The sequence below is a fragment of the Gastrolobium bilobum genome, unplaced genomic scaffold, assembly GCF_033153095.1.
Source record: "Gastrolobium bilobum isolate Gb01-03AN ecotype WA unplaced genomic scaffold, APGP_CSIRO_Gbil_v1 utg8041, whole genome shotgun sequence".
NCBI classification, from domain to species: domain Eukaryota; kingdom Viridiplantae; phylum Streptophyta; class Magnoliopsida; order Fabales; family Fabaceae; genus Gastrolobium; species Gastrolobium bilobum.
Window position 1 is genome coordinate 851,732 of NW_026897652.1, and position 12,013 is coordinate 863,744.

The following is a 12,013-nucleotide window of genomic DNA, read 5'->3' on the forward strand; positions in this document are numbered from 1 at the left end:
AAAAAAAATATTTAGCTTTTGACTTCTGCTTTTTTTAGAAGCAAAAATTTTTAGCTTCTGAAAAAGTAAGTTTTTGGCTTTTTTTATGACTTCTGCTTTTTTTAAAAGCAGGCATCCAAATAGACTTTTTTCGAGAAGTGCTTTTTTCCCTTAAAAAAACAGCTTTTGAAGGAAAAAAAGCTCATCCAAACGGGCCCTAAATGTGACATGTGAAGAGATTTTCTGCTTAAAGCATCAGCTACCACATTAGCTTTTCCTGGATGGTATATAAATTCAAAATCATAGTCTTTCAAAAATTCCATCCACCTCATTTGCCTCATATTCAAATTTTTTTGGTCAAATAAATATTTAAGACTCTTATGATCACTAAAAACCTCAAATTTGACTCCATACAAATAATGTCTCCAAATCTTAAGGGCAAAAACTACTGTAGCCAATTCTAAATCATGAGTTGGATAATTTTCCTCATATGGTCTCAATTGTCTTGATGCATAAGCTACAACTTTTCTTTCTTGCATTAAGACACATCCTAACCCCTTCTTAGATGCATCACTGTAAATTTCAAATTTTCCTAAAGAATCGGGGATTATTAAAATTGGTGCAGATGTCAATTTATTCTTCAAATCTTGAAAACAATCTTCGCATTCTTGTGTCCAAACAAAATGAACTCCTTTTCTAGTTAACCTAGTTAAAGGTAACACTAGTTGTGAAAATCCCTTAATAAATCTTCTGTAATATCCTGTCAATGCTAGAAAACCCCTGATCTCAGTGATAGTTTTAGGTCTCTCCCAGTGTATTACAACCTCAATTTTACTAGGATCAACTGTCACTCCTTCTTTTGAAATAACATGCTCTAAAAACTTAACTTTTTCCATCCAGAATTCACATTTTGAAAGTTTGGCATACAATTGCTTATCTTTCAAAATTTGTAATATTATCCTTAAATGTTGCTTATGCTCTTCTTTATTCCTGAAATATATTAAAATATCATCTATAAACACCACTACAAATTGATCTAGGTAAGGTCTAAAAATTCTATTCATATAATCCATAAATACTGCTGGAGCATTTGTCAATCCGAAAGACATCACTAAATACTCATAATGTCCATACCTAGTCCTAAAGGCTGTTTTTGGAATATCTTCAATCTTAATTTTGATCTGGTGATATCCTAACCTTAAATCTATTTTAGAAAACATTGTGGCCTCCTCTCAACTGATCTAAAAGGTCATCTATCTGAGGTAAAAGATATTTATTTTTAATGTGACTTTATTTAGTTGCCTATAATCCACACACAACCTCATACTTCCATCTTTTTTCTTGACAAAGAGCACTGGTGCTCCCCAAGGTGACACACTTGGTCTGATGAACTGCTTTGATAGAAGTTCCTCTAATTGTTTCTTTAGTTCAACAAGCTCTACAGGTGACATCCTATAAGGTGAAATATAAATTGGCCCTACTTCAGGTATTAGGTTAATAAAAAATTCAATTTCTCTGTTGGGTGTAAACCTGGAATTTCATCCGGAAAAACCTCTGAGTATTCAGAGACAATAGGGATATTGTTTGCATCAGGTTTAACCTTTGCTTCTGAAAGATTAAAGAGAACATATCCTTGTGCTCCATCAAACAAATTCTTCCTAAGTTGGGAAGTTGACAAGAATAAAATTTCATTTGGAAATTCTGACCCTTTTGTGAAAATTATCTTTTTATTATGACAATCAATGACCACACAGTTGGCAGATAACCAATTCATACCAAGAACTACATCAATGTCAATCATAGGAAAACAAACTAAATCTATTTTAAACTCTTTCCCTTCAACTTGGAGAGGACAATTTTTACAGACTTGAAATGTGGTAATTTTCTCTCCAGTAGGAAGAAAGATTTCAAGATAAGAAGATAGAATGGATATTGGTAACTTTAACTTTTGAGTAGAAGATAAAGAAATGAAAGAATGAGTAGCCCCAGAATCAAACAGTACAGTTATAAGAGAATCTTGTATTAGACCAGTACCTTGAACCAAATTTGAAGTTTGAGCAGCTTCTTGACCACTAAGAGTGAAAACTCTTTCTCTTGTTACAGGTTGAGGAGATGAATTTTGACCTTGATTTTGAGGACACTACCTCAACATATGTCCATGCTTTCCACACTTAAAGCATACACATTTTCCTGCTAGGCATTCTCCAGCATGATTCTTTTTGCATTTTGGACATACCTGAATCTGAGAATTCATTTGTCCTATATTTTTCCTTCCTCTGTTGTTAGCAAAGTTATTCGCTGAGTTTTGTGCCTGTGAAAACCTCCCTTTGTTGTTGTCATCGTTCTTTCTCCGACTTGAAACTCTGTCTTTCTATCTTCCCTCCTCAGCTTCCTTCATGCTTGCTTCAATGTCTCTGCACCTATTTATTAATGATGAAAAATTCTGGATTTGGCGTCCTATTATCATACTTTTTAATTCAAGTTATAGTCCAGATTCGAATTTAGTCATTAACCATTCTTCATTAGTTTGATTCTGTACATAATTAGAATATCTGGATAATTCTTCAAATTTTGCCACATATTCTCCAACAGTCATGTTTCCTTGTTTCAGCTCAAGGAATTCTATTTCTTTTCTGTTTCTTACACTTTGAGGAAAATATTTTTCCAAAAAGGCATCTTTAAAAATTGTCCAAGTAATCTCTGTTCCTTGGCTTTGGAAATGTCTTTTGGTATTTGTCCACCAATGCTCTGCTTCTCCAATCAATAAGTATGTGGCAAAGTTTACACGATGAGTATTAGGACAGTCCATTACTAGAAATATTTTCTCAAGTTCTTTCACTCATTCCCTGGCTTCCTCAGAGTTATAAATTGGAATAATATCACAAATATTAATATGCAATCTCGTAATATTTAACTTAAGCTAATTTAATTCTCAATTTTGTGGGTTTCCTGCATGTGAAAGGTTATGATATGGCGGAGCTCAAGCCATGATAAGGCGTCCATTACCCTCAAATCTTATGATCCCAACTTTTGTGGGTCACTTCACAGCAGTATTATTAAGGTAAAATTTACACATTCTTTTAATATTTAAATGGTATCAAAAATAAAAACTCAAAATTTGAAAGAATCACATTAACATGACAAGTATAACAAAATTAAAAGAAAGATTAAGGTAAAATTATAGATAAAAACATTACTAAAGAAGAGAAGAAATTAAGAAAATATTTTGGCATAACAACAACATACAACTTTCTAAATATATATATAAAATATGATTGAAAAGAAGAAAGTAGAGAGAAGATTTTACTCTCTCAATATTACATTTTTATTTATCTCTTCGTCTTTCTTCACTGTTCTTCACCGTAACAAAATTTAACACTGATTGTTTCAAATGACAAATGGAAGTGTTGTTATCATATATATATAGATGCTATAGGGTGCTGACTCACTCCTTCTTTCTTTTACATTTTTCTTTATTTTTTTATTTTTATTTTTTTACATCATTCCTATTACCTCATCTATATTACATCTCATTTATTAAGATGTGGCTTTGGAGGGGTGACCCACGTGGCCCCCTCCTTGCCATATATATATATATATATATATATATATATATATATTATGACATTATTTTATATATTAATTTATTTTAATAATATTTATTTAATTCTTATAAAATAGTTATAATATTTTTTTTTAATTAATAATTTACATTATTTTATATATTAATTATATATATATATATATATATATATATATATATTATTCTTAAATATTTAATTAATAATTTAGAATATTTAGTAAATATTTGTAATTAATTTAATGTAATTTAAATTTTAAGAAAATAATTTAATATATATATATTTTATTAAAATGTATTCTTATATTTACATGTTAAGATTTAATTATTTTATTTACCATATGTTATTTAATTTTTTTTTAAGTTAATAGTATTCATTATAAGATTTATCATATACTACATTTAATGTTTCTCATATAATTTTATGTAGTCACACATGTAAAATAAATAAAATTTATTTCTTTACTTATTTATTAATAATACTAATTTATTTGTTTATAGCAAATATAATAATAATAATAATAATGATAATAATTTGTTTATCTAATATTATTATTTTTATATTATTACTTTGACTATTATTTTTATTTTATTTTTATACGAACAATAGTAGATGTTATCCTTAGTACAACATTATTCATTTGTAGACGAGATCCTTTTATTGATTTATTGTATGGGAGGAGCTTGAGGTTGATATGTTGTACTTCTATTTAACTATAAACTCAATTTAACGCATATATTATCTTAGTAAAATGAGGAATTTTGTTTTATGTATATAAAAAATTATTTTCATTGGATATTTAGTTTTTGAGTTCTGATGTTTGATCATTGCATTTTGATTATTTTTGAATAATATTGACTTTTATTATATTCATGAATGATTTGGCACGGACATTGATTTGAGAATTTCTTGAATTTATTGTTTAAGTGTGTTTTTAGATGTGCAGGATAATTGAAGTCTACATTTTTATTCAATTGTGAAGTTTTGTAGTAAACCATAATTATACTTTGGTTGTAGTAATGTAAAGGTGACTTGATATCCTATGTTCGTTTTATGGTTTTGTATTATGATATTATGGAATAAAGTCAACTTTAATAAGACTAACATTCCAAGTCTTTTAAATAACATATATAATTAGAGTTCAAAGTACGTAAGTAATGTTCCTTGGCTAATAATCGAAGGATGTTACATAGATAGTGATGTACATGATCAATGGTATCGTTACTCATGATCTTTCCAAGGTTATCTCCTAAGATACGACAAGAGAAATATCGCATTAGTGAGATACTATTCACTTTGGCCATTGGATCCATCATGTATATCATGTTATATACAAGACCAAATGTTTTGCATGTTTTGAGCATCACGAGCAGGTATTAGTCAGACCCTAGTGAGGGTCACTGAATGGAAGTAAAGACAATTCTCAAGTACTTGAGGAGGACAAAGGATGTGTTTTTTTTGTCTATGGTGGAGTTGATGGGCTGCTAGTGTCGTTCACTAATGCTAGCTTCCAAATGATAAAGAAAACTGCAAGTCACAGTTGGGCTTTGTGTTCACCTTGAATGGTGGAGCCATAACTTAGAAGAGTTCCAAGCAAGAGACAACAATAAATTCAACCATGAAAGCTAAATACTTATCGGCTTTTGAAGCAGCTAAAGAGGAAGTCTGGATCAAGAAGTTCCTTATAGAACTAAGGATGGTTCCAAGAACTGTTGACCGATACAATTGTATTGCGACAACACTGGGGCTATCGCTCAAGGCAAGGAACCTAGCTCTCATCAAATGTCTAAGCATGTGCTCAAGAAGTATCACCTAATTCGAGAAATCATTGAAAGGTTGGATGTAAAGATAGACTAAGTTTCCACAGATGATAATTTGATTGATACTTAGATGAATAAGGTTCCTCAAAGAAAGCCTACTAGTCATTATGAGTTCCAAGCAAAAGACAACAACATATTCAACCACATAAGTTAAATACTTAGAGGCTTTTGAAGTAGCTAAAGAGGCAGTCTAGATCAAAAAGTTCATCACAAAACTAGGGGTGGTTCCGAGCAATGTTGACATGATACAGTTGTATTGCAATAACAACGGGGCTATCGTACATCGCAAAGAACTCAGGTCTCATCAAATATCCAAGCATATGCTACAGAAGTATCGCCTGATTTGAGAGATCGTTGAAAGGTTGGATGTAAAGATAGAGTACCCATAAATGATAATCTGGTCGATTCTTCGACGAAAAGGATTTCTCCGAGAAACCATGATAGTCATTATAAGTCGTTAGGGTTAAAGCATCACCCCGATCGATTTTAGGCCAAGTGGGAGATTGTTAGTATTAGTAGGTGTCCTAGAGATAATCTAATAGTCAGATGACATTTAATATATTATGGAGAATTTTATGATTACTATTTATTTAAGCATGCTTTGTCTATTTCGTATGATCTGTCTCTTTTCTTTATATGCGTTAATAGATATGTCCCTTAGGATAGTATGGGTGTGCCTTGAGGATCTATAATGAAATCATGATCATGAGGACCCAAACTCACTACATGATTATGCCCTAAAATAGTTTATAGTCTAAAGTCACCAATGAAGGGTGTTGGTTGTCTCAATTAGACTAGTGTGACAATAAGTTACTTACATGGAGATGTAAGGTATAGACCTCATGAGTGCAGACATGGAGATGAATTGACCTATGTCATGGGTGAATTTGTAGTAGAGTGAGTCGAACCAAACTAACCCGCCAAGAAACTCCACAAGGAAAATGTATAAGTATCATTGGATGAATAATGTCTATCTTCGTTTAGTTGTGGGGATCATCCTCATACTTGATACTATTATCATACACTATGTTCGAATGTTATAATTTGGGTATAACTTTATCCTCTTGAAAGATGGGGAGAATAATATACCTATAGGTTTGATCATAGGGCACGAATGTAGATGAATAGGCCAAAAGATTTCATCATCCCTTAAAAGAGATTAGTTATCCACAAGACTGATGAGCTTGAATGACTTTTATAAATCTCAAAAATCTATGCTCAGTAAGATATCATGGCGGAGTTCATAGATCTTTCTTAGAGTTTATGGAAGAAGACTCTATGTCTTGGCAAAGCTACTTCTTGTCAATAAAGAGTTGATATTATTTCCTCAACCTTGACCAAAGAGGTGGATGAACGACATAAAAGGATAGATCCCACGGTAACTAAATCAATAAAGGTAGATCTCATGATCAACTCAATTAGTTCTATGGCCATAAAATATTGTTAGTGTTCTGTGTGGTTATTGGATGGGTTGGACTTTACAAAGAAGTTTATGAAGATTCTAAGGCTATTTATTTCAATGACTTATTAGGTCTAATGAGTCACACGCCAATATCATTTCACTGGCAGTACCTAACATATGTTTGGGCCTTAATTGGCTTATGGATCTTATTAGATAAGATTGAGAAAGAGATCATTCTATTTTTGGGCCTCAGGCCCAAAAGCCTGTGGGCTGGACGAGCTCAGACATATGCCCAATGGGTGATCAGGCCCATGAACTTCATGGGTCAAGCATATGAGTGGGTGGGTTGGGCCTAGTCACATGTCACTTGGATTATATCCAAGTGTGTTAAGTGGAATGCTAAATATAAAAAAAGCATTAGGCTCAAGTGAGGAGTCATTTGGACTATAACTAAGTGAATGGTGATTCACTTGAACCAAAGAGGTGTGCCTGGGGTTAAGATACCCCGATGCACACAAAGCCTTGGCCGCCCCAGTTGCAAGAGTAAAGGATGAATGCTATTGGGTTTAAGTGACAACCATTTGGGCAAGGACCAAGTAAATAGTAATCTATTTTAACCCTAGGAGGCAAGAGGTTCCAAATAGGCAAGCAAAACCCCAGTCTAATGCCTCCTTCATAGTCTCTTACGCCATTTCGACCCTTTCTTTTTCTTCTTTTGCTGTTCTAACCCCAACACCTGATATCCCACCTTATTCTACTTCCTAGCAAACAATCAAGGGTTCAAAACACTAAAGAAACCGCCATTGGAGAAGATGGAGCGAATCACCGTTGGAGGGACTTAGGGCAATTCAATTCTAGTCGTGCAAACCCTGTTGTGATTAAAAGCGCCAAAGGTATGGGTTTTTAATCACCCCTCTTCAATCTTATATTGAACATAAGCTAAATAAACATGATAGAATGTATGATTTTCCCCTGCTTTTTGTTTTAAATTGTATTCTTTTCGTGTTCACATGCACAAACCCCCTTTCAATAATATCAGCATGCAATCTGGAAAACATAATATTTGACATTTATGGTTCATATACAGTCTACAAAAGTAAAACATAATTAATTATGCAAATATCATAACATTAATATACAACTTTTATTAAATTACAAGTGCACATAATGTTTTACATTTTATTTGTTTTAGCAGTCAAATTTTAACTGATACTATGACAAGTTATCCTACTTGTTGCAAAAGACTTGTCATCCCATCATTTGTCATATGTCAATGTGATATTATCACATAATAAGCCAAAAATCTCTTTTAAGCAACATAAAGTCACATCTTTACGTAGGTGACCTAAAGAATAAGTCATATTTAAACTTAAACATTTATTGAATTAGAAATGCACATAGGTTCTTACATTTATTCACTTTAATAAGTCAAATTTACAAAAGACTTGTCAAGTAACAGAAGTAAGCCCTATTTTTACAAGATGTTTCATCGAAATTTATTTTTTTAGTCAATTTAGTATTGAATAATTGGTTACGTAGACTTGCATTATTCAATATGGTGCTTTCACGTGATAAGGGACAAACCTTTGTTTTTTCTTAATAAAGTAAACTTACATCCTTATTTAGGCGGAATAAAAACTATGTCAAATTTAAACGTAAACATTTATTGAATTAGAAGTACACATAATCCTACATTTATTTGCTTTAATAAGTCAAGTTTGAACCGATAATTTAACAAACTTTACCTAATTGTTACAAAAGACTTGTCATACAATGCAATGCAAGTAAGACATCATTCAATATGGTACTACTATATGGTAAGGGATTAACATTTTTTAGTAAAATAAACTCACATCTTTATTTACTTGACATTAACAATAAGTCAAATTTAAACGTAAGCATTTTTTGAATTAGAAATTCACATAGGTTCTTATATTTTGTTCACTTTGATAGTCAAATTTAAACTGAATATAGAACAGTCTTTACCTAATTGTTACAAAAGACTTATCATATGAAGCAAGTAAGTTAGCCCTTTATTTGACCAAGATGTTTCATAACGTTTTATTATTTTAGTCAACTTTGTATTGAATAAGTGGCGTTACTTAGACTTGCATCATTTTATATGGTGCTACCACATGATAAACGGAAAACCATATTTGAGCAACATAAACTCACATCTTTATTTAGGTGGCATAAACAATAAGTCAAATTTAAATGTCGGCATTATTGAATTACAAGTGCACACAGGTCCTTACATTTATTCGCTTTAATGAGTCAAATTTTAACTGATAATAGAACAAGCTTTACTTAGTTGTTACAAAAGATTTGTCGAATGATGTGAGTAAGCTTTTTCTCTGATTTCAATAAGATGCTTCATTATTTTTTTTAGGTCAAATTTCTATTGAATAATTAGCTTTATGTGGAATTGCATCATTCAATACAGTGTCACCACATAATAAGGGACTAATCTTATTTTTTAATAAAGTAAACTCACATCTTTATTTAGGTTACACAAAAAATAAGCCAAATTTAAACATAAAAGTTTATTGAATTAGAAGTGCATATAAGTTCTTACATTTATTCGCTTTAATAAGTTAGTTTTCAACCAATAATAGAACAAGTTTTACCTAGCTGTTATAAAATACTTGTTAAGTGAGGTAAATAAGATTTTCCCTATTTTGACAAGATGTTTCATTAGGATTTATTTTTTTAATCAATTTTATATTGAATAATTGGCGTTACATAGACTTGCATCATTCAACGTGGTGTTACCACATAATAATGGACTAATATTTTTTTTTGTAAAGTAAACTTACATCTTTATTTAAGTGACATACAAAATAAGTCAAATTTAAACGTAAATATTTACTAAATTAGAAGTGCACATAGGGTTCTTACATTTATTCGCTTTAATGAGTCAAATTTGGATTGATAATAGAACAAGTTTTACCTAGTTGTTACAAAAAATTTGTCAAACGATGCAAATAAGCTTTCCCCCTATTTGGACAAGATGTTTCATCACATTTTTTTAGTCAAATTTGTATTGAATAATTGGCGTTACGTAAACTTGCATCATTCAATATGGTACTACCATATAATAAAGGACTAACATATTTTTAGTAAAATAAACTCACATCTTTATATACGTGACATAAAAAATAAGTCAAATTTAAACATATACATTTATTGAATTAGAAGTTCCATTAGTTCATACATTTTCTTTACTTTAATAAGTCAAATTTGAACCGATGATAAAACAAGGTTTACCTAGTTGTTACAAAAGACTTGTCATATGAAGTAAGTAAACTACCCACCTCGATTTGGACAAGATGATTCATCATATTTTATTTTTTTTAGTCAAATTTGTATTGAATAATTGGCGTTACTTAGACTTGTACATGATAATGGACTAATTTCTTTTAGTAAAGTAAACTCATATCTTTACTTAAGTGACACATAAAATAAGTCAAATTTAAACGTAAATATTTACTAAATTAGAAGTGCACATATGTTTTTACATTTATTCACTTTAATGAGTCAAATTTGAACCGATAATAGAACAAGTTTTACCTAATTGTTACAAAAGATTTGTCAAATGATGCAAGTAAGCTTGTCCCCCATTTGGACAAGATGTTTCATCATATATTTTTAGTCAAATGTTTTTTGAATAATATGTGTTATGTAGACGTGCATCATTCAATGTGGTGCTACCACAAGGCATCTTGGAAGATACTTGGAAATTCCTTTGCATCATAAGCGAGTGGGTCGGTCATCTTTCTCTTATGTTTTGGATCGAATGAATTCTAGAATTGCTGCTTGGAATCATGCCAGTCTATCTCTAGCAGGTCGTGTTACATTATCTAAAGCAGTGTTATTAGCAATCCCATCATATCCAATGCAGGTGTGTTCATTATCGCAAGTCACCTGTGAAGAGATTGATAGGAAGATTCGAAATTTTGTTTGGGGTTCATCTCCACACTCTAGACGTTCTCATCTTGTGGCCTGGAAGCAGATTTGCATGGATAAAAAAAATGGAGGCCTTGGACTGCGGAGTATGAGGGAAATGAACTCAGCATTTATCATGAAGGTTGGGTTCAACCTCGTAGCTCATCCAGATGCCTTGTGGTCAAAGTTCTTACGTGCTAAGTACAATGTGGAGGAAGGCATGACACCAATTATTCATGCTCCAAACAGCAGCTCCCAGCTTTGGAAGGGAATTACGCGTCATTGGAATATTATAATGGATCTAGTCGGGTGCAGTTAGGCAATGGTCAGTCCACTATGTTCTGGCTTGATAGCTAGCTGCCCAATTGTGGTCCTTTGATCTCATATGCAGGTTCTCAGTTTTCTATTAGTGATACTCTTCAGAAGGTGGTGGACTACGTGGATGAATTGGGGCAATGGAAATGGAATTCTCTTCGACAATTGCTTCCAGATTCTGTGCTGCATCGATTTATGAATTTTCTTCCTCCTTCTAGTCAAGATGGCCAGAATCATTTAATTTGGAATGGAACGACAGATGGCAAGTTTACTGTTAAGTCAGCATATGCAATATTAGCCATTAAAGATACTACAATCCAACAGTTTCCTTGGGAAAGTGTTTGGAGATGGCAGGGGCCAGAAAGAATTCGCTTTTTTCTTTGGTTAATGGCAGGGGAGAAGCTGATGACTAATGTTTGTAGACTCCGCCGCCATATGGCTCTTTCAGATCTGTGTCCTAGATGTAATCAGTCTAGTGAAACTATCCTTCATACTATTCGCGACTGTCCACAATCAAAGGAAGTATGGTGCATGATAATGCCTCATATAAATCAGCGTGAATTTTTCAACCTCAACCTGCACAATTGGATCATTTCTAATTTAGACAGCTCAAAGGATTGGGGGATGGGGTCGGACTGGCCTCTTTTATTTGGAATCTTAGCCTGGAAAATTTGGAAATGTAGGAATTCTTGGGTTTTTGAAGGTGATCGCCAGAATGCTTATTCACTTATTCGTTCAGCAATTGGTTTCAGAGATAGTGTCGCTCTTGTAGCTAACCCTGTTTTTGGAGCGGGCAATCAACCAAGGAATCGAATAGAGAGATTGGTTGCTTGGTGTTGTCCTCCTGTGGATTGAGTTAAGCTTAATGTTGATGGTGCATGTGATGCTAATGGTACTAGGACTGGGTGTGGAGGAGTTTTTCGCGATGCCTCAGGAACTTGGATCGTCGGATTCTGTAAAAATTTAGGCTC